At 41.6% G+C, this 23,485-nt stretch overlaps 5 pseudogenes; all 5 read left to right on the top strand.

The window, feature by feature from the left end:
• The first annotated feature begins 2,254 nt into the window (after nt 1-2,254).
• On the top strand, nt 2,255-2,464 carry LOC130305371 (U2 spliceosomal RNA; annotated as a pseudogene).
• Nucleotides 2,465-9,365: 6,901 nt separating this feature from the next.
• Nucleotides 9,366-9,544, top strand: LOC130305370 (U2 spliceosomal RNA; annotated as a pseudogene).
• Nucleotides 9,545-11,621: 2,077 nt separating this feature from the next.
• LOC130305378 (U2 spliceosomal RNA) lies at nt 11,622-11,781 on the top strand (annotated as a pseudogene).
• Nucleotides 11,782-14,981: 3,200 nt separating this feature from the next.
• Nucleotides 14,982-15,160, top strand: LOC130305369 (U2 spliceosomal RNA; annotated as a pseudogene).
• Nucleotides 15,161-22,335: 7,175 nt separating this feature from the next.
• LOC130305373 (U2 spliceosomal RNA) lies at nt 22,336-22,546 on the top strand (annotated as a pseudogene).
• The last annotated feature ends 939 nt before the right edge of the window (nt 22,547-23,485 follow it).

The raw sequence follows: 23,485 nt of genomic DNA, 5'->3' as shown, positions 1-23,485 counted from the left end.
GATGTTAGTGAAGGGGAGATCAAGCAGGCCCTGGATAAGATGGCCAAAGGGAAGACACCAGGCTGTGATGGTCTCCCCGCTGAGTTTTATTCCGCGTTCTGGAATATTTTAAGTAAAGAGTTTACACGGGTGGTGCAATATGTTTTTAACTCAGGTGTTTTAGCTGAATCTATGAAGAAAGGGGTCATAACATTAATTCATAAAAAAGGTGATGGCAGAGATCTTAAAAATTGGAGACCTATAACTTTATTAAATTGTGACTACAAGATAATTGCTAAGATTGTGGCTAATAGACTGAGTGATGTAGTGGACCACCTTGTGGGAGAATACCAAGTTTGTGCAGTACCGAAAAGAAAAATAACAGATAATTTATTGCTTTTAAGAGACTCTATTTATTACAGTAACTTTAACAAGAATGCACTGTTTGTTGAGTCCATAGATTTCGAAAAGGCTTATGATAAGGTTGCACATGATTTTATGTTCATTGCTTTAAAACACTTAGGTATTCCAGAAAAGTTATTATCTGTTATTATGAGTTTTTATCATGGGGTGACAAGTCAGATTTTAGTAAATGGGCATGTGGGGCCTGCTTTTAATGTCTTGTCTGGAGTCAGACAGGGATGCCCACTCTCCCCAATTCTGTTTATATGCGTTATAGAGGGCCTGTTGAAGAATGTGCAGAAAGATAAATGTGTGAGTGGTGTTTTTATTCCAGGTAGTGATGGTAGTAAGTTAAAGGTTTTAAGTTATATGGATGATGTGGTTTTTACTTGTACATCCCAAGCAGATCTCAACAGAGTAAATTTGCATGTGAGGATTTTTTGTTGTGTGGCTGGGATGAATGTGAACTGGGGGAAGTGCCAATTATGCAGTTTTGGGAACCAAGAGAATATAGTAGTGGATGGTGTTAAGGAAAAAGAAGACATTGAAGTGCTAGGAGTGATATTTGACAAAGACCTCAAAGGAAAGAAAAGTTATGAGACTTTGGACAGTAAAATTGAGAAGAAGCTATCCTTCTGGAGGCTAAGGAACTTGTCACTTAAAGGGAAAGTTCTTATCATTAAGTCTGTAATCCTACCGCTTCTCTTGTATACGGCTATGGTGCTTCCTCCAGGGAAGTTATGGACTAGGAGAGTTACAAGGAAGCTTTTTGTGTTCTTCTGGGGGTCTAAGATGGAGAAAATGAGAAGAGAAGAAGTGATGAAGAGTATGAATTTGGGCGGATATAACTTTCCAAACATTGATCTGTTTTTAAAGGTGCACTATTTTCTTTTAATTTTTAAATTGATACAGTGCAATAATAGGGCGGCAGACATGAGTAAATACCTTGCAGGATGGTTGTTTTCCAAATGGGGCTGGTGTGAGAGGGATTTGAGGAGACCCATAGCACATGTGATACCTACCTTCTATGTGCTCCTCAGGTCTTTCAATGATCAATTTGGTTTGAGCTCTTTAGGTGAACCTGATAAAAAGAAAATAGAACAAGAAATAAGGAAAAATGAGAGATTATATGAAGTACCATTCTGCACTAATGCTCAGTCTGTGAAGATTTGGAAGTTTTTTAAAGTTATTGGACTATCAAACAGACAAAAAGACGTTAGTTGGATGTCCTTTCATGGCTGCCTCCCAACCCGATCTTTTTTAAATGGAAGAGGTTTGAGAATAAGTGACAGATGCCCAAGAGAGGGTTGTGGAGGTAGAGAAGACTTAGTGCACCTTTATTGGGACTGTTTTTATGCAAAAGAATTTTTTATGTTTTTAAAGAGGTTTTTAATCCAACTCACTGGATATAATAGTTTTTCTTTTGAGAAAGTTTTTATTGGTCAAGATCTTAGTAAAAAGGAAGATACACGTACTAATTGGATTCTTTTTTCTGTTTTTAAAGAGGTTTTATGGGACTCACGCAATTTGCTTGTTTTTAAAAATGTTGTTATTTCTCCGAGGGAATTGAAAAGATTGTTTTTAGTAAGGATTTTTACTATCTTTCTACTGGACAAAAAGAGAATTGGTGAAGAAGAAGCGGAGAAAATCTGGATGCATACACGATGGAAGAATTTATAAGAAGTACGTAAAGGAGAAAGCTGTAAGTTTTTGACCAATTTCTGTGATTGTTTTTGACATGTTTTTTTGTTTTGTTGTTTAGTCACTTTTTCTTGCCACTCGGTTCCCTTAGTTAGTTTTTTCCGTATGATGTTTTTTCAGATATTGTTTTAAGTGACGAGTCTTGGTAGGTGACCTAATGATCGTCCAAACAATAGTCTGTAACTGAGGAAAAAAGAAAAAAAAAAAAAAAAAAAAAAAAAAAAAAAAATCTGTTCTTATCAGTTTAATATCTGATACGTCCCCTATCTGGGGACCATATATTAAATGGATTTTTGAGAACGGGGGCCGATTTCGAAGCTTGCTTCCGTCGCCCTATGCATTGACCCGATATGGCAGTATCTTCGGGTACAGTGCACCACCCCCTTACAGGGTTAAAAAGAAAGATTCCTACTTTCATTGCTACCTGCTTGCTGGCTAGCCAGCTAGCCAGCCCTGTGGGCCTTGCTGCTGCTGCAGCCAAAAAACAAAAGGTGGTGCTGCTGCTGCTTCTGCTGCTTCTGCTTCTGCTTGTGTCTGGCCCCTGTTGGAGCGTCCAGGCACAGGACTTCTGCTGCTGCTGACTAAATGGCCTCCTTAATTGGATCATTTGAGTAGCCAGCACACCTGTGCAGGTAGGGCATGACATGATAGGCAGCTGCCTTGATAGCGGGTGGGTGCTGAATGTTCCTAATTGACAAAATAAGATTAATGCTTATGAAGAAATATAAAATCTCATCCCTTCCCCAATATCGCGCCACACCCCTACCCCTTAATTCCCTGGTTGAACTTGATGGACATATGTCTTTTTTCGACCGTACTAACTATGTAACTATGTAACATAACATGGGGGGGGGGGGGGTCTCCTGGCTGTTCACACAGGTGTGTCATTGCTGTACATTGACCATGCATTGCTTCTGTGGTATTGCAAAGGCAAAGACAAATGCTTCCAGCCATCCATTGCACTAATGGATTGGTCATCAGCTGGCTGTCTATGTCCCGCATCAATATAGACCAAAGTACAGAGGGTTAGGCTATGCTATTGTGCACCTACCTGATGCATCAGAAGGTGCGAGGCCCTTGCTAAATTCTGTGCACAGACTTTGAGATCTATGCTTTAGACTGTATCTAAACCTGCTCCAACATGGACTGACATTCTGGCCTACTTTCAGCCGATGCGACTTGTCTGTCGCTGAACAGTCGCTTTTTATGTATTCAGCACCTATGTATAATGTTGTAAAAATGCTCTAGAAGCTAAAGTCGCAGAAATGTCACACATATTTGGCCTGCAACTTTCTGTGCGACAAATTCAGACAGGAAAAATCAGTATAAATCCTTAGAAAATTATCCCCCAGTGTCTCCATCTGCTGGCGGTATTGAATAAGCATTGCTGCACTGATGGGGTATGCATTAGACGAAAAAAAAGAAGAAAAAGAAGAATAATACGCCCAGAAAAGAGGCGAAAAGGAGAAAAACGTAAAAAAAACGTGAAAAAAAAGTAAGAGGAAGAGAAGGGAAAAAAAGGTGGAAATGGGTTTAAAAGTGATTTCGGCAGAGAATATATATATATATATATATATATATATATATATATATATATATGCGCACACACACACATAGATATAAACGTATTCTCCGTTGAGATATTGCAGCCGCTGCTGTGTCCAGGCCCAGGAGCCTTAGCACTGTGCTGTGATGTCACTCAATACCACTGACATCACTAGGTGTAAACAACATCTCTCCTTTGCTGTGTATGTGACTATGGAGCTGTTTGGTGATGTCGTCTATTACGGCCTTCATAGAAGCAACAGGAGATTGTTGCATCCATCTTGAACCCTCAGAACTACAGTGCTATGATGTCACTCACTTCCACAGGCCTTGCAGAGTGTAAACAACAACAACCCAGCTTTGTTGTGTATGTAACCATAAGGATTTGTGATGTCACCTAGAACCTTCACAGCAGCGACAGCTTTATGAGGAGCATCAGCACTGCTCTGCCTGAGCAGAACCATCACCGCCATAGGTTGTCAAATAACCCGGATTTAACCCACACAGGTAAGTCCAATGGGGTGCAGGCATGTCCTCTATGCTTACAGCTTCCCGTGGGTGTTGGTTTGATACCGTTTGGGGACAGCCAAGGAGGCATCTGCAGGCAACAAAGGTAGGTGTGTGCTTGTGTGTGTGTTTCCTATGCAGATCCTAAGCCCAGTGTCACATGCAAGTAGGAGGAGTAAGAAGGGTTCCTGGCAAATCCGGGTTATGGATTGCATTTAAAAAGGCCCCGTGGGAGTGCAATGGGCCCCTGTCTTGCTGCTTAGCAATAATGGTATGGGTTTAGGTTCTGCTGTGTGTACTGGTGGTTGACTGCCCCCCAGCCCAGAGTGTGCATGGAAAATTGTCTGGCAGCCTCCCTGACAGCAAGCAGTGATAGTGCCCATGAAGGGGACCTTGTTGGGCCCGCCCCTTTCACGGTTATCGCTTCTCGGCCTTTTGGCTCCGATCAAGTGTAAACTTGGTCTGGGTCAGGGGTGCGGGTGTTCTGCTGAGCAGGAATCCGGAGTGGTGATCTTACTGTGGAATCGACAGACAGAGAAGAACAATGGCTGGAAAGGAATACCTCCCTGCGATTGAGAAGACTGTACGTTTTGTGGTGGAAACTTCTGACCGGGGTAAGAATCGGATTGAGTACATTGGACATGAACTTGTGGAGAAATTGGGTGGTTTTGGCATGGATAGTTTGTTCTGTGTGCAAGAGAATAGGAAGCAAGGAATATATGATGTGTCCTTCATCTATGAAGCTGATTGCCAGAACTTCTATGAATGTTTGAAAAGAAATGCCAATAACCCTGTCTTGGAAAATGTAAAGTTTTTTCCTCTGTTTGAGATGGGAGTGAAGACTCTGTTTGTACATATGTACAATCCATTCTTAGACCCGGATATGATTAAGAACTTTCTAAGTATCTACTGTGAAAGTGTCCAAGGGGGAGTGAAGCAAACTAGTAGTTTGGGTGTGTTTAATGGCACATGGAAGTTCTTTGTAAAACTGAAGCTGGATCCTGGGAGCATTGGTGGAGTGAAACACCCACCGGCCAATTTTTCAATCGCCGGAAACCGGGGTTATGTCTATTATTATGGCCAGCCATTGTTTTGCCGTGATTGTTTGCTGTTTGGACATGTTAAAGAGGCTTGTCCAGGTAATAAGAAGTGCCGAAATTGTAAAATGCCAGGGCATGAAGCGGGAGCTTGTCCACAGCCCAGAACTTGTGATCTTTGTGGCCTTGTTGGACATGTGTATAGAAATTGTCCGGAGGTGGCTAAAAGGGAGAAGGAGAAAGAGGCCAGAAAAGATTTGGCATTTAAAAAAAGGGAAAAGGCAAAGGCAGACATGGCAGAAAAGAGTGTGATTGCTATTATTGAGAAAGCAACGGTGGTGGAAGAGAAGGTGCAGGAGGAGATTGAAGAGGAGATGGAGGAGGAGGTGAGAATTGAAGAGGTGCCTAGTCCTCAGGTGTCTGGCACTCAAAAAGTTGAATGGTCGAATTCAGAAGAGGAAAGTGCTAAAGAGAGAGATGAAGATCTTTTTCGTCCCCCACGGAAGGCGGCGAGAGGTGCCAGTGGTGAAAAGATGGAGCAGACGGTGGTGGAGACGAGTAATCGTTTTGCCGCAATATCTGAGGGTGAAATGGATAAATGCATTGGAGAAGAAACTTCTCCCTCGACACTGAGCCGTAAAGTTCATTAACTCTCTTCTAGGTTTTTTCTTCCTATGGGTTGTTATTTGATTTGATATGTCTTTTTCGGTTAGTTTGTCAAATGTTAGAGTCTTTAAAAATAAGAATAGAAGAGCGGCCATTCTGGAGGAATTGGCAGGAACTAATAATGACATAATTTGTCTACAGGAATGTGGATTGGATTTTCCTCCAAAAAAGGAGGAGTGGAGATATGGACCAGCAGTGTGGTCTTGCTCTAATGTAAATAGAAATGATGGAGTTGGGGTTTTGTTTAGGAATAATAAGTTTAAAGTTTGTAGTCAAATGGTGTTAAGGGAAGGAAGGTGTGTGTTGGTGGAGGTTGGGTTACATGGGTTTAAGTTTAAGTTAATTAATGTTTATGCACCTGTGAATAAGGAGGAGAGGGTGGGTTTGTTTGAAATAATTAAGGGGTTTTTGTCTGGGAAGGAACCAGTGTTGTTAGTAGGTGATTTCAACTGTGAGATTGGGAGGGATGCGGATGTTTCTGGAAATATGCTTAAGAGTATGGTGAGTGATTTCAAGTTAAGAGATGTGGTTGAAGTGTGTGGTGTGAATCCTGTGTTAGCAACATATCATGCTGAGAGTGGAAGGAGTGAGTCAAGATTAGATATGTGTTTTGTGTCCAAAATGATAGGATGTATGTGGTATAAGCAAGAGAGAGTGATTTATTCTGATCATGAGCGTGTGAGTTGTGGTTTGGTGTTGGATGAGATTTGCATAAGTGGGAGGGGTTACTGGAAGCTTAATGTGAAACTGTTGGATGAAAAGGAGGTATATGATAGGTATATTAAGAAGTATAAGTTATGGTGTGAGAAGAAAAAAGAATTTTTGGATTTATTGTGTTGGTGGGAGTGGGTTAAAGAAAGAACTAAGGTTTTTTTCAAGAGGGAAGGTTATAAAAGGAAAGCTAGGGAAAGAAAGAAGTATGAATGGCTGAATAAAAGGTTGGGGTTTCTCATTAAGTTGAAAAAGAAGGGATGGAGAGTGGATGGTAAGATTGATGCTGTGAAAAGAGATATAAAGGATTGGTTGAATGAAAGAGGAAAAGAGTTAATGTACCGAGCAAAAGTGGACAAATTGGAGAAGGATGAAAAGTGTTCAAGATATTTTTTTAAGAAAGTGATTGGGAGAAAGGATGATTTAGTGAGTGTGTATGATAAGGATGGTGGTTTGGTGAGAGGCAAAGCTGTACTGAATGTGGTGAAAGAGTTTTATGAGGACTTATATGCAGTCAAACAGTGTGATAGGGGTTTGGCTGAGGAAGTGCTGGAAGTGATTGATAAGAAGGTAGATTGTAATGAGTATGAGAGTTTAATGAGAGAGATTGGAATGGAAGAAATTAAAAGGACGGTTGATAGTATGGCTAAAAATAAGACTCCTGGAGAGGATGGGTTGCCGGCTGAGTTTTATGTGAAATTGTGGGATGTACTGAAGGATGATATGGAGAGTATCTTTAAGTATATGTGGGCTAATGGAAGATTGGTGGAAAGTATGAAGAGTGGGATAGTGGTTTTGATTTATAAGAAAGGGGATGTGAATGATGTAAGGAATTGGAGGCCGATAACTTTGTTGAATGTGGATTATAAAATATTTGCAAAGCTGATTACAAATAGAATGAGGGACGTGATAGAGCAAGTGATTGGGGAGGAGCAAGTGTGTGGTGTGCCAGGAAGAAGAATTAGTGAGAATTTGTGTTTGTTGAGAGATATATTGTGGGATGGTATGTGTAGAAAGCAGGTGGTTCGTGTGTTGTCAATTGATTTTGAAAAAGCTTTTGACCGTTTGTCGCATGGGTTTTTGTTTAAGGTGCTAGTTAAAATGGGGTTTCCAGGTGATTTTGTGAATATTGTGAGAATGTTGTATAAGGAAGTGTATAGTAAGATTCTGATTAATGGATGGATGACTGAGGAGATTAAAGTATGTTCAGGGGTGAGACAGGGATGTCCCTTGTCACCTATTGCTTTTATTTGTGCTATGGAACCATTATTAGAATTATTGCGTAAGGATAAATGTGTGAGAGGTGTGAGAGTTCCGGGGGGTCGTGGTAAAGAGGTTAAAGTGTTGGCTTATATGGATGATGTATGTGTGGTAAGTGAATCTGTTGCGGCTGTAAGAAGATCCAAGTTATTGGTAAGTCTGTTTTGTGGTGCGTCTGGTTTTAAGGTCAATTGGGGAAAGAGTGAATATAAATGTTTTGGTGGTGTGACTCAGAGTGAGGATGTTGGTATGGAAGGGGTGGAAGGGCCTATTCAAGTGTTGGGGGTTAAGATGGATGAACGGTTGGATGGTAGAAATAGTTGGGAGGATGTGGGGAAGAGAGTGCAAAAGAAATTGAATTTTTGGAGGTTGAGAGAGTTGTCAATGGTTGGTAAGGTTATGATAGTGAAGAGTGTGATTTTGCCAATACTGTTATATGTTGCTGTTGTGTTTCCGCCAAGTTATATGGTTTTGCGAAAGGTGAAAAGAATGTTATTTGTGTTTTTGTGGGGTACAAAGATGGAAAGAGTTAAGAGAGAGATTGTAATGAAAGATGGTAAAAATGGAGGAATGGACTTTCCGAATGTTGATGTGTATCTGGGTGTGAATATTGTTTTTGCTTTGAAAAGAATGATGGGAGGTGAAAAGAGTTGTGCATGTATGGTGAGATATTTGGGTGGCAGTGTGTTATGTAAATTGGGTTGGTTGGAAAGAGATTTGAGAGTGCCTTATGCTTTTGTGTGTCCTAGTTGGTATGTATATGTGGTGAAATTTTTGGAGAATTATAGGTTGATTGGTGTGGGTCCAGAAGTGTTTGTGAGTAAAAAGAGTATGATTGGGTACATTAAAAAAGAGGAAGTTGAATGTTCAATTAATATGGTGAGAGCTGTAGATGTGGGGAGAGTGTGGAAGAGTATAATGACTGTTGGAGTAACAAATAGACAACGTGAGATAGTATGGCAGAGTTTGCATGGTGCGTTACCGGTAAGAGAATTTCAAAGAAATAGAGGGATTGGAAGGTATGAGAGGTGTCCAAGAGATGGGTGTGATGGGATTGAGAGTGTGATGCATGTATTTTGGAATTGTGAAATGGCGCAAGGTGTGTGGAAAGGGGTGAGTTTGCTGTTTAAAGAATTGACTGGTATAAGGTATATGTCGTATGATGTGGTTATGTTTGGACTTAGTATGGTAGGGAGAGATAAGGAAAGGGTTTTTTTTGTGTTGCTTGCCATTATTAAAGAAGTACTTTGGGATGTTAGGAATTTATGTGTATTCAAAAGAAATAACGTGTCGGTGGAGGGTTGTATTAAGATGATTCTAGATAGGTTATATGTTGTTTATTTGTGTGATAGGAAGAATTTGGGGGATAAGGATGCTGAGGGGATATGGAAGTTTTTGAAATGGAGATATCTTGTAAGTTTGTAATTGGTGATGGTATTTATGTTTGTTTGAAATTGAAAATAAAAAGAAAGACCTAATGATGAGTTGGACTTTACTTCAGAAAGTCTAAGTGACGAAGTATGGAGTTGGATTTTGATGTTTTAATGTCCAAACCTGAAGGTTTAAAAAAAAAAAAAAAAAAATCTGTTCTTATCAGTTTAATATCTGATACGTCCCCTATCTGGGGACCATATATTAAATGGATTTTTGAGAACGGGGGCCGATTTCGAAGCTTGCTTCCGTCGCCCTATGCATTGACCCGATATGGCAGTATCTTCGGGTACAGTGCACCACCCCCTTACAGGGTTAAAAAGAAAGATTCCTACTTTCATTGCTACCTGCTTGCTGGCTAGCCAGCTAGCCAGCCCTGTGGGCCTTGCTGCTGCTGCAGCCAAAAAACAAAAGGTGGTGCTGCTTCTGCTGCTTCTGCTTCTGCTTGTGTCTGGCCCCTGTTGGAGCGTCCAGGCACAGGACTTCTGCTGCTGCTGACTAAATGGCCTCCTTAATTGGATCATTTGAGTAGCCAGCACACCTGTGCAGGTAGGGCATGACATGATAGGCAGCTGCCTTGATAGCGGGTGGGTGCTGAATGTTCCTAATTGACAAAATAAGATTAATGCTTATGAAGAAATATAAAATCTCATCCCTTCCCCAATATCGCGCCACACCCCTACCCCTTAATTCCCTGGTTGAACTTGATGGACATATGTCTTTTTTCGACCGTACTAACTATGTAACTATGTAACATAACATGGGGGGGGGGGGGGGTCTCCTGGCTGTTCACACAGGTGTGTCATTGCTGTACATTGACCATGCATTGCTTCTGTGGTATTGCAAAGGCAAAGACAAATGCTTCCAGCCATCCATTGCACTAATGGATTGGTCATCAGCTGGCTGTCTATGTCCCGCATCAATATAGACCAAAGTACAGAGGGTTAGGCTATGCTATTGTGCACCTACCTGATGCATCAGAAGGTGCGAGGCCCTTGCTAAATTCTGTGCACAGACTTTGAGATCTATGCTTTAGACTGTATCTAAACCTGCTCCAACATGGACTGACATTCTGGCCTACTTTCAGCCGATGCGACTTGTCTGTCGCTGAACAGTCGCTTTTTATGTATTCAGCACCTATGTATAATGTTGTAAAAATGCTCTAGAAGCTAAAGTCGCAGAAATGTCACACATATTTGGCCTGCAACTTTCTGTGCGACAAATTCAGACAGGAAAAATCAGTATAAATCCTTAGAAAATTATCCCCCAGTGTCTCCATCTGCTGGCGGTATTGAATAAGCATTGCTGCACTGATGGGGTATGCATTAGACGAAAAAAAAGAAGAAAAAGAAGAATAATACGCCCAGAAAAGAGGCGAAAAGGAGAAAAACGTAAAAAAACGTGAAAAAAAAGTAAGAGGAAGAGAAGGGAAAAAAAGGTGGAAATGGGTTTAAAAGTGATTTCGGCGGAGAATATATATATATATATATATATATATATATATATATATGCGCACACACACACATAGATATAAACGTATTCTCCGTTGAGATATTGCAGCCGCTGCTGTGTCCAGGCCCAGGAGCCTTAGCACTGTGCTGTGATGTCACTCAATACCACTGACATCACTAGGTGTAAACAACATCTCTCCTTTGCTGTGTATGTGACTATGGAGCTGTTTGGTGATGTCGTCTATTACGGCCTTCATAGAAGCAACAGGAGATTGTTGCATCCATCTTGAACCCTCAGAACTACAGTGCTATGATGTCACTCACTTCCACAGGCCTTGCAGAGTGTAAACAACAACAACCCAGCTTTGTTGTGTATGTAACCATAGGGATTTGTGATGTCACCTAGAACCTTCACAGCAGCGACAGCTTTATGAGGAGCATCAGCACTGCTCTGCCTGAGCAGAACCATCACCGCCATTGGTTGTCAAATAACCCGGATTTAACCCACACAGGTAAGTCCAATGGGGTGCAGGCATGTCCTCTATGCTTACAGCTTCCCGTGGGTGTTGGTTTGATACCGTTTGGGGACAGCCAAGGAGGCATCTGCAGGCAACAAAGGTAGGTGTGTGCTTGTGTGTGTGTTTCCTATGCAGATCCTAAGCCCAGTGTCACATGCAAGTAGGAGGAGTAAGAAGGGTTCCTGGCAAATCCGGGTTATGGATTGCATTTAAAAAGGCCCCGTGGGAGTGCAATGGGCCCCTGTCTTGCTGCTTAGCAATAATGGTATGGGTTTAGGTTCTGCTGTGTGTACTGGTGGTTGACTGCCCCCCAGCCCAGAGTGTGCATGGAAAATTGTCTGGCAGCCTCCCTGACAGCAAGCAGTGATAGTGCCCATGAAGGGGACCTTGTTGGGCCCGCCCCTTTCACGGTTATCGCTTCTCGGCCTTTTGGCTAAGATCAAGTGTAGTATCTGTTCTTATCAGTTTTCATGCTGGTGGGGATGGGTGCTGCATGGAGGATGCAGGTGTACCAGGGCTTTCCGGGGCTGGTTCTGAGGAATCAGCTCGACGGCTGCCCCGATGTGACCTGTTCCCTCCGGGTCTCGCCATGAGGCTGAGAGGGTCTAGAGCCGAGGTACTTTTGTGCCTCGGGGAGTGGTGACCCCGAGGTGCCGAAACTCACTGGGAGAATAGGCTCACTGAGTTGAAGCACGGGCACCATAATCTCTTCACCTTGTGGCACTCACCTCTTGATTCCCGGCCTTCTGGCTAGGATCAGAGAAATTTTTATAGATCCGGCCGGATGTCCGGGCAGTATATCTGCACACATTCACTTATTTATTTATTTTTTGTCTCACTGTGTCACTTTTTGCGTGTTGTGTGTTCACAGGATTTGTCAGGATGCGGTAGCCCTTCTGGGTGTCCCTCCTGGCGGTCTAGGGGAGGTGTGTGTGGCCATTAGGTTCCGCACCTCCCTGCAAACACCCCGGGTACTCCTGCTTCGCAGGGTACCTACCGTAATCGGCTCTGCGGGCAGATACCTTGGCTAACGCCAAGGGGGATGCCGGGAGCATTTGTGGTCTCCTAGTAGCTTCGGCGAAAAGGGACATCGAACCTGGAACCTCGCAGGTACCTCTTGGTCCGGAGGCGAAGGGTAAGGTTTGTTGGGGGGCCTCTCTCCTATCGGAGAAGGGCTTGCGATAGACCGCATCCTTTGTGCACGTTTTTTTAGTGTAACACGTTTGCACTTTTTCTTGCACTTTGGGTGAATCGAAAGCACGTTCCTCGGCTTTAAAAGGAAAAAAAAAATAATGTACCGAGCAAAAGTGGACAAATTGGAGAAGGATGAAAAGTGTTCAAGATATTTTTTTAAGAAAGTGATTGGGAGAAAGGATGATTTAGTGAGTGTGTATGATAAGGATGGTGGTTTGGTGAGAGGCAAAGCTGTACTGAATGTGGTGAAAGAGTTTTATGAGGACTTATATGCAGTCAAACAGTGTGATAGGGGTTTGGCTGAGGAAGTGCTGGAAGTGATTGATAAGAAGGTAGATTGTAATGAGTATGAGAGTTTAATGAGAGAGATTGGAATGGAAGAAATTAAAAGGACGGTTGATAGTATGGCTAAAAATAAGACTCCTGGAGAGGATGGGTTGCCGGCTGAGTTTTATGTGAAATTGTGGGATGTACTGAAGGATGATATGGAGAGTATCTTTAAGTATATGTGGGCTAATGGAAGATTGGTGGAAAGTATGAAGAGTGGGATAGTGGTTTTGATTTATAAGAAAGGGGATGTGAATGATGTAAGGAATTGGAGGCCGATAACTTTGTTGAATGTGGATTATAAAATATTTGCAAAGCTGATTACAAATAGAATGAGGGACGTGATAGAGCAAGTGATTGGGGAGGAGCAAGTGTGTGGTGTGCCAGGAAGAAGAATTAGTGAGAATTTGTGTTTGTTGAGAGATATATTGTGGGATGGTATGTGTAGAAAGCAGGTGGTTCGTGTGTTGTCAATTGATTTTGAAAAAGCTTTTGACCGTTTGTCGCATGGGTTTTTGTTTAAGGTGCTAGTTAAAATGGGGTTTCCAGGTGATTTTGTGAATATTGTGAGAATGTTGTATAAGGAAGTGTATAGTAGGATTCTGATTAATGGATGGATGACTGAGGAGATTAAAGTATGTTCAGGGGTGAGACAGGGATGTCCCTTGTCACCTATTGCTTTTATTTGTGCTATGGAACCATTATTAGAATTATTGCGTAAGGATAAATGTGTGAGAGGTGTGAGAGTTCCGGGGGGTCGTGGTAAAGAGGTTAAAGTGTTGGCTTATATGGATGATGTATGTGTGGTAAGTGAATCTGTTGCGGCTGTAAGAAGATCCAAGTTATTGGTAAGTCTGTTTTGTGGTGCGTCTGGTTTTAAGGTCAATTGGGGAAAGAGTGAATATAAATGTTTTGGTGGTGTGACTCAGAGTGAGGATGTTGGTATGGAAGGGGTGGAAGGGCCTATTCAAGTGTTGGGGGTTAAGATGGATGAACGGTTGGATGGTAGAAATAGTTGGGAGGATGTGGGGAAGAGAGTGCAAAAGAAATTGAATTTTTGGAGGTTGAGAGAGTTGTCAATGGTTGGTAAGGTTATGATAGTGAAGAGTGTGATTTTGCCAATACTGTTATATGTTGCTGTTGTGTTTCCGCCAAGTTATATGGTTTTGCGAAAGGTGAAAAGAATGTTATTTGTGTTTTTGTGGGGTACAAAGATGGAAAGAGTTAAGAGAGAGATTGTAATGAAAGATGGTAAAAATGGAGGAATGGACTTTCCGAATGTTGATGTGTATCTGGGTGTGAATATTGTTTTTGCTTTGAAAAGAATGATGGGAGGTGAAAAGAGTTGTGCATGTATGGTGAGATATTTGGGTGGCAGTGTGTTATGTAAATTGGGTTGGTTGGAAAGAGATTTGAGAGTGCCTTATGCTTTTGTGTGTCCTAGTTGGTATGTATATGTGGTGAAATTTTTGGAGAATTATAGGTTGATTGGTGTGGGTCCAGAAGTGTTTGTGAGTAAAAAGAGTATGATTGGGTACATTAAAAAAGAGGAAGTTGAATGTTCAATTAATATGGTGAGAGCTGTAGATGTGGGGAGAGTGTGGAAGAGTATAATGACTGTTGGAGTAACAAATAGACAACGTGAGATAGTATGGCAGAGTTTGCATGGTGCGTTACCGGTAAGAGAATTTCAAAGAAATAGAGGGATTGGAAGGTATGAGAGGTGTCCAAGAGATGGGTGTGATGGGATTGAGAGTGTGATGCATGTATTTTGGAATTGTGAAATGGCGCAAGGTGTGTGGAAAGGGGTGAGTTTGCTGTTTAAAGAATTGACTGGTATAAGGTATATGTCGTATGATGTGGTTATGTTTGGACTTAGTATGGTAGGGAGAGATAAGGAAAGGGTTTTTTTTGTGTTGCTTGCCATTATTAAAGAAGTACTTTGGGATGTTAGGAATTTATGTGTATTCAAAAGAAATAACGTGTCGGTGGAGGGTTGTATTAAGATGATTCTAGATAGGTTATATGTTGTTTATTTGTGTGATAGGAAGAATTTGGGGGATAAGGATGCTGAGGGGATATGGAAGTTTTTGAAATGGAGATATCTTGTAAGTTTGTAATTGGTGATGGTATTTATGTTTGTTTGAAATTGAAAATAAAAAGAAAGACCTAATGATGAGTTGGACTTTACTTCAGAAAGTCTAAGTGACGAAGTATGGAGTTGGATTTTGATGTTTTAATGTCCAAACCTGAAGGTTTAAAAAAAAAAAAAAAAAAATCTGTTCTTATCAGTTTAATATCTGATACGTCCCCTATCTGGGGACCATATATTAAATGGATTTTTGAGAACGGGGGCCGATTTCGAAGCTTGCTTCCGTCGCCCTATGCATTGACCCGATATGGCAGTATCTTCGGGTACAGTGCACCACCCCCTTACAGGGTTAAAAAGAAAGATTCCTACTTTCATTGCTACCTGCTTGCTGGCTAGCCAGCTAGCCAGCCCTGTGGGCCTTGCTGCTGCTGCAGCCAAAAAACAAAAGGTGGTGCTGCTTCTGCTGCTTCTGCTTCTGCTTGTGTCTGGCCCCTGTTGGAGCGTCCAGGCACAGGACTTCTGCTGCTGCTGACTAAATGGCCTCCTTAATTGGATCATTTGAGTAGCCAGCACACCTGTGCAGGTAGGGCATGACATGATAGGCAGCTGCCTTGATAGCGGGTGGGTGCTGAATGTTCCTAATTGACAAAATAAGATTAATGCTTATGAAGAAATATAAAATCTCATCCCTTCCCCAATATCGCGCCACACCCCTACCCCTTAATTCCCTGGTTGAACTTGATGGACATATGTCTTTTTTCGACCGTACTAACTATGTAACTATGTAACATAACATGGGGGGGGGGGGGTCTCCTGGCTGTTCACACAGGTGTGTCATTGCTGTACATTGACCATGCATTGCTTCTGTGGTATTGCAAAGGCAAAGACAAATGCTTCCAGCCATCCATTGCACTAATGGATTGGTCATCAGCTGGCTGTCTATGTCCCGCATCAATATAGACCAAAGTACAGAGGGTTAGGCTATGCTATTGTGCACCTACCTGATGCATCAGAAGGTGCGAGGCCCTTGCTAAATTCTGTGCACAGACTTTGAGATCTATGCTTTAGACTGTATCTAAACCTGCTCCAACATGGACTGACATTCTGGCCTACTTTCAGCCGATGCGACTTGTCTGTCGCTGAACAGTCGCTTTTTATGTATTCAGCACCTATGTATAATGTTGTAAAAATGCTCTAGAAGCTAAAGTCGCAGAAATGTCACACATATTTGGCCTGCAACTTTCTGTGCGACAAATTCAGACAGGAAAAATCAGTATAAATCCTTAGAAAATTATCCCCCAGTGTCTCCATCTGCTGGCGGTATTGAATAAGCATTGCTGCACTGATGGGGTATGCATTAGACGAAAAAAAAGAAGAAAAAGAAGAATAATACGCCCAGAAAAGAGGCGAAAAGGAGAAAAACGTAAAAAAACGTGAAAAAAAAGTAAGAGGAAGAGAAGGGAAAAAAAGGTGGAAATGGGTTTAAAAGTGATTTCGGCGGAGAAATATATATATATATATATATATATATATATATATATATATATATATGCGCACACACACACATAGATATAAACGTATTCTCCGTTGAGATATTGCAGCCGCTGCTGTGTCCAGGCCCAGGAGCCTTAGCACTGTGCTGTGATGTCACTCAATACCACTGACATCACTAGGTGTAAACAACATCTCTCCTTTGCTGTGTATGTGACTATGGAGCTGTTTGGTGATGTCGTCTATTACGGCCTTCATAGAAGCAACAGGAGATTGTTGCATCCATCTTGAACCCTCAGAACTACAGTGCTATGATGTCACTCACTTCCACAGGCCTTGCAGAGTGTAAACAACAACAACCCAGCTTTGTTGTGTATGTAACCATAGGGATTTGTGATGTCACCTAGAACCTTCACAGCAGCGACAGCTTTATGAGGAGCATCAGCACTGCTCTGCCTGAGCAGAACCATCACCGCCATTGGTTGTCAAATAACCCGGATTTAACCCACACAGGTAAGTCCAATGGGGTGCAGGCATGTCCTCTATGCTTACAGCTTCCCGTGGGTGTTGGTTTGATACCGTTTGGGGACAGCCAAGGAGGCATCTGCAGGCAACAAAGGTAGGTGTGTGCTTGTGTGTGTGTTTCCTATGCAGATCCTAAGCCCAGTGTCACATGCAAGTAGGAGGAGTAAGAAGGGTTCCTGGCAAATCCGGGTTATGGATTGCATTTAAAAAGGCCCCGTGGGAGTGCAATGGGCCCCTGTCTTGCTGCTTAGCAATAATGGTATGGGTTTAGGTTCTGCTGTGTGTACTGGTGGTTGACTGCCCCCCAGCCCAGAGTGTGCATGGAAAATTGTCTGGCAGCCTCCCTGACAGCAAGCAGTGATAGTGCCCATGAAGGGGACCTTGTTGGGCCCGCCCCTTTCACGGTTATCGCTTCTCGGCCTTTTGGCTAAGATCACGTGTGGATTTCTGTGCGTGGTTTGGGTTGAAAGGAGTGGTGATCGGGGCCCTCTTTACGGGGGGGCCCTGGATTGTTGCTGAGCTGCGATCGTGGGTTTTACCTGCAAAAATGAGCGAGAAGGCGCGTGGACTTGAGGACACGGTGCGGATCTACGTTCCTGGCGAGCACCGGGGGACGATCGGACTTGACCAAATCGTTTTGGAGATTCTTCGCAAGCTTGATTACCTACAGGTATGGAATGTATTGGCTATACAGGATTTTCCTAGGCAAGGAATTTATGATATTACTTTTTGTGGTTCTGAGATTTGCCAGAGAGTCTATATGGATCTTGAAGAAATGAAGAGGAAAAGTGAGCCTGCTATAATGAGGAAGATTAAAGTGGAACCGTTATTTATGAATACAACAAAGGTAGTAATTGTCCACATGTATAATCCTAAGGTTTCTGATGAAATGGTTACAAACTTTTTGTTCCGGTATTGCGAGGAAGTGAAATTTATAGGAAGACTTAAGAACAAGTTTGGGTACTTTAATTGTAAGAGAAAGTTTATTGTAAAATTTAAAAAAGATGAAGGAATGCAAGATGGAAGGAAGAGCATACCACAGGTGTTTTCTATCGGAGGAGAGAGAGGTTTCTGCTTTTATGAAGGCCAGTTGCAATATTGTAGAAAGTGCCATGCCTATGGCCATGTGCAGGATTATTGCCCTGAGAAAGGAGAATGTTGCAGAAATTGTGGGAAAACTGGTCACGAAGCAAGTATCTGTACAGAGAAGAAGACATGTGATATCTGTGGAAGTGAGGAACATTTGGCAAGAGGCTGTGATATGTGGTACAAAAAGAAGAGAAGTTATGCTGATGCAGCTGGGAATAGAGGAGAACAAAGAGAAAAAGGGGGAGGGAGGTTTGTTCCTGGAGTTGGTGAGAGTGTGAGTGTTAATGTGGCACAGGTGGCTGAGGAAAGTTCTGTGATAGTGGAGCACATTAGCACTCAGGAGAGGTCAGGGGAGGAGGGTGTTTCCACTGCTGTGACTGGTGAGGAGACAGGTGTGGGAGGTGAATTTACCTTGGTGAAAAAGAAAAAAGCAAAAAAAGTGAAAGTGGTGGAGAAAATTGAGACAGTGTATGGTGATGTTCTTTCTAGTGAAGAGGCTATGGATGATATTGAATGTCCAAACCCAATTGTGGGGGAGGAGGAGGGAATGGAAGTTGTTGGGTCATCTCAGAGATCTCTAACACCTGGTCAGAGAGTTTCTCGCAGTAAGGAAGAAGAGGAGGAGGAAGATGAGGATGTGCAGGTTGTGAATAAAAGGTGTAAGACAGGGAGCTGGTCTGAGGATCAGGAAGCCCTTGTTCTTGGTAGTGATAATGAAATAGACAGGGACTCTAACATAGGGTCGCCTGATTGTTTTGCAAGTTTACATAGGAAAGTTGAAGGCCAAAATGTTAATTTCTAAGTTAAGATGGATTTTAAAGCATTTGGTTTTCTTTTCCTAGTTATTATGACTTTGGTTGTAACAACTATTAATGTAAGAAGTATTGAGTCTGAAATTAGGAGAGCTGCAATTTTTGATATTCTTGAGAATGTTAGAAGTGATGTGATATGTTTACAGGAGTGTGCAATAAAGTCAGCACCTTATGCAAATGAGTGGAAGTGTGGGCAGTCCTTCTGGTCCACATGTGCAGAAAACAAAAATGAAGGTGTGGGGATTTTATTGCGAAACAGGGACATTAAAGTTTTAAATTGCCAAATTTTAGTACCTGGTCGTTGTATGGTTTTAATTTTTGAGGTTTTGGGCCAGAGGATGAGAATTTTTAATGTGTATGCTCCAGCAGAAAAACAAGCACGTTTGTCTTTTTTAGAGTCCCTTAAGTTTTTTATCCCTGGTCGTGAAGATACTATTATTGTTGGCGATTTTAACTGCATTAGATCCGTCAATGATCGTGAGAGCTCTGCTGAGGTTAGAACTGATATTACTTCCAATGTTTTAAATCAAATTATTCAAGACTTGCATTTTACTGATGTTGGACTGATGGTTAGCACTGATGAAAGATATACGTACATATCAGATAGTGGCCACTGTAAATCCCGGATCGATTACATCCTGGTCTCTGATGGGATTAAGGTGGTCCGGTGCAATCAAATGATGTCAACTTTCTCAGACCACAAGATGGTGTCGGCTGAGATAAGTGTCACAGAGTCCCTTCATTTTGGGAGGGGGCTCTGGAAATTAAATGTAAGTCTATTGGAAGATGAGGAAATAATGGCTGGTTTTAATCATGTGTTTTTATCCTGTGCTTCTAAACAACCTGATTTTAGTAATGTCTTAGTGTGGTGGGAATGGGCTAAAGGAGAGTTTTCTAATTTCTTTAAGATGTTTTGCATAAAGAGAGCACAAGAGAAGAGGAGGAGTGATGAAAGGCTTGTATCCCGGTTAGAGACTCTCTATAAGTTTAAACGTGTTGGTGTGGAGGTGGAGGATGAGATTGTTAAGGTGAAGGGGGAGATGAAAAAAAGGTTGTTGGAAAAGGGAAGGAATATTGTATATAAGTCTAAAGTGCAACACCTAGAAGAAAATGAGCAGTGTACACGGTATTTCTTTAAAAAATGTTTTAATGCTAAAGGTGTTTTTAAATCTGTTTTTACCCCTACAGGGGAAGTTTTTGGAGAGGAGATGGTGAAGGAGATTGGCAGATTTTATGAGACACTCTTTAGTAATAAGAGCAGAGCCAGTGAGACGGAGATGAATGATTATTGTAATATTTTGGAGAATAATGTTCCTGTTGAAAAAGTAGATTTTTTGATTGATGATGTTAGTGAAGGGGAGATCAAGCAGGCCCTGGATAAGATGGCCAAAGGGAAGACACCAGGCTGTGATGGTCTCCCCGCTGAGTTTTATTCCGCGTTCTGGAATATTTTAAGTAAAGAGTTTACACGGGTGGTGCAATATGTTTTTAACTCAGGTGTTTTAGCTGAATCTATGAAGAAAGGGGTCATAACATTAATTCATAAAAAAGGTGATGGCAGAGATCTTAAAAATTGGAGACCTATAACTTTATTAAATTGTGACTACAAGATAATTGCTAAGATTGTGGCTAATAGACTGAGTGATGTAGTGGACCACCTTGTGGGAGAATACCAAGTTTGTGCAGTACCGAAAAGAAAAATAACAGATAATTTATTGCTTTTAAGAGACTCTATTTATTACAGTAACTTTAACAAGAATGCACTGTTTGTTGAGTCCATAGATTTCGAAAAGGCTTATGATAAGGTTGCACATGATTTTATGTTCATTGCTTTAAAACACTTAGGTATTCCAGAAAAGTTATTATCTGTTATTATGAGTTTTTATCATGGGGTGACAAGTCAGATTTTAGTAAATGGGCATGTGGGGCCTGCTTTTAATGTCTTGTCTGGAGTCAGACAGGGATGCCCACTCTCCCCAATTCTGTTTATATGCGTTATAGAGGGCCTGTTGAAGAATGTGCAGAAAGATAAATGTGTGAGTGGTGTTTTTATTCCAGGTAGTGATGGTAGTAAGTTAAAGGTTTTAAGTTATATGGATGATGTGGTTTTTACTTGTACATCCCAAGCAGATCTCAACAGAGTAAATTTGCATGTGAGGATTTTTTGTTGTGTGGCTGGGATGAATGTGAACTGGGGGAAGTGCCAATTATGCAGTTTTGGGAACCAAGAGAATATAGTAGTGGATGGTGTTAAGGAAAAAGAAGACATTGAAGTGCTAGGAGTGATATTTGACAAAGACCTCAAAGGAAAGAAAAGTTATGAGACTTTGGACAGTAAAATTGAGAAGAAGCTATCCTTCTGGAGGCTAAGGAACTTGTCACTTAAAGGGAAAGTTCTTATCATTAAGTCTGTAATCCTACCGCTTCTCTTGTATACGGCTATGGTGCTTCCTCCAGGGAAGTTATGGACTAGGAGAGTTACAAGGAAGCTTTTTGTGTTCTTCTGGGGGTCTAAGATGGAGAAAATGAGAAGAGAAGAAGTGATGAAGAGTATGAATTTGGGCGGATATAACTTTCCAAACATTGATCTGTTTTTAAAGGTGCACTATTTTCTTTTAATTTTTAAATTGATACAGTGCAATAATAGGGCGGCAGACATGAGTAAATACCTTGCAGGATGGTTGTTTTCCAAATGGGGCTGGTGTGAGAGGGATTTGAGGAGACCCATAGCACATGTGATACCTACCTTCTATGTGCTCCTCAGGTCTTTCAATGATCAATTTGGTTTGAGCTCTTTAGGTGAACCTGATAAAAAGAAAATAGAACAAGAAATAAGGAAAAATGAGAGATTATATGAAGTACCATTCTGCACTAATGCTCAGTCTGTGAAGATTTGGAAGTTTTTTAAAGTTATTGGACTATCAAACAGACAAAAAGACGTTAGTTGGATGTCCTTTCATGGCTGCCTCCCAACCCGATCTTTTTTAAATGGAAGAGGTTTGAGAATAAGTGACAGATGCCCAAGAGAGGGTTGTGGAGGTAGAGAAGACTTAGTGCACCTTTATTGGGACTGTTTTTATGCAAAAGAATTTTTTATGTTTTTAAAGAGGTTTTTAATCCAACTCACTGGATATAATAGTTTTTCTTTTGAGAAAGTTTTTATTGGTCAAGATCTTAGTAAAAAGGAAGATACACGTACTAATTGGATTCTTTTTTCTGTTTTTAAAGAGGTTTTATGGGACTCACGCAATTTGCTTGTTTTTAAAAATGTTGTTATTTCTCCGAGGGAATTGAAAAGATTGTTTTTAGGAAGGATTTTTACTATCTTTCTACTGGACAAAAAGAGAATTGGTGAAGAAGAAGCGGAGAAAATCTGGATGCATACACGATGGAAGAATTTATAAGAAGTACGTAAAGGAGAAAGCTGTAAGTTTTTGACCAATTTCTGTGATTGTTTTTGACATGTTTTTTTGTTTTGTTGTTTAGTCACTTTTTCTTGCCACTCGGTTCCCTTAGTTAGTTTTTTCCGTATGATGTTTTTTCAGATATTGTTTTAAGTGACGAGTCTTGGTAGGTGACCTAATGATCGTCCAAACAATAGTCTGTAACTGAGGAAAAGAAAAAAAAAAAAAAAAAAAAAAAAAAAAAAAAAAAATCTGTTCTTATCAGTTTAATATCTGATACGTCCCCTATCTGGGGACCATATATTAAATGGATTTTTGAGAACGGGGGCCGATTTCGAAGCTTGCTTCCGTCGCCCTATGCATTGACCCGATATGGCAGTATCTTCGGGTACAGTGCACCACCCCCTTACAGGGTTAAAAAGAAAGATTCCTACTTTCATTGCTACCTGCTTGCTGGCTAGCCAGCTAGCCAGCCCTGTGGGCCTTGCTGCTGCTGCAGCCAAAAAACAAAAGGTGGTGCTGCTGCTGCTTCTGCTGCTTCTGCTTCTGCTTGTGTCTGGCCGCTGTTGGAGCGTCCAGGCACAGGACTTCTGCTGCTGCTGACTAAATGGCCTCCTTAATTGGATCATTTGAGTAGCCAGCACACCTTTGCAGGTAGGGCATGACATGATAGGCAGCTGCCTTGATAGCGGGTGGGTGCTGAATGTTCCTAATTGACAAAATAAGATTAATGCTTATGAAGAAATATAAAATCTCATCCCTTCCCCAATATCGCGCCACACCCCTACCCCTTAATTCCCTGGTTGAACTTGATGGACATATGTCTTTTTTCGACCGTACTAACTATGTAACTATGTAACATAACATGGGGGGGGGGGGGGGGTCTCCTGGCTGTTCACACAGGTGTGTCATTGCTGTACATTGACCATGCATTGCTTCTGTGGTATTGCAAAGGCAAAGACAAATGCTTCCAGCCATCCATTGCACTAATGGATTGGTCATCAGCTGGCTGTCTATGTCCCGCATCAATATAGACCAAAGTACAGAGGGTTAGGCTATGCTATTGTGCACCTACCTGATGCATCAGAAGGTGCGAGGCCCTTGCTAAATTCTGTGCACAGACTTTGAGATCTATGCTTTAGACTGTATCTAAACCTGCTCCAACATGGACTGACATTCTGGCCTACTTTCAGCCGATGCGACTTGTCTGTCGCTGAACAGTCGCTTTTTATGTATTCAGCACCTATGTATAATGTTGTAAAAATGCTCTAGAAGCTAAAGTCGCAGAAATGTCACACATATTTGGCCTGCAACTTTCTGTGCGACAAATTCAGACAGGAAAA

The sequence above is a fragment of the Hyla sarda genome, unplaced genomic scaffold, assembly GCF_029499605.1.
Source record: "Hyla sarda isolate aHylSar1 unplaced genomic scaffold, aHylSar1.hap1 scaffold_131, whole genome shotgun sequence".
Taxonomy (NCBI): Eukaryota; Metazoa; Chordata; class Amphibia; order Anura; family Hylidae; genus Hyla; species Hyla sarda.
This window is presented reverse-complemented; position numbering and strand designations above follow the sequence as displayed.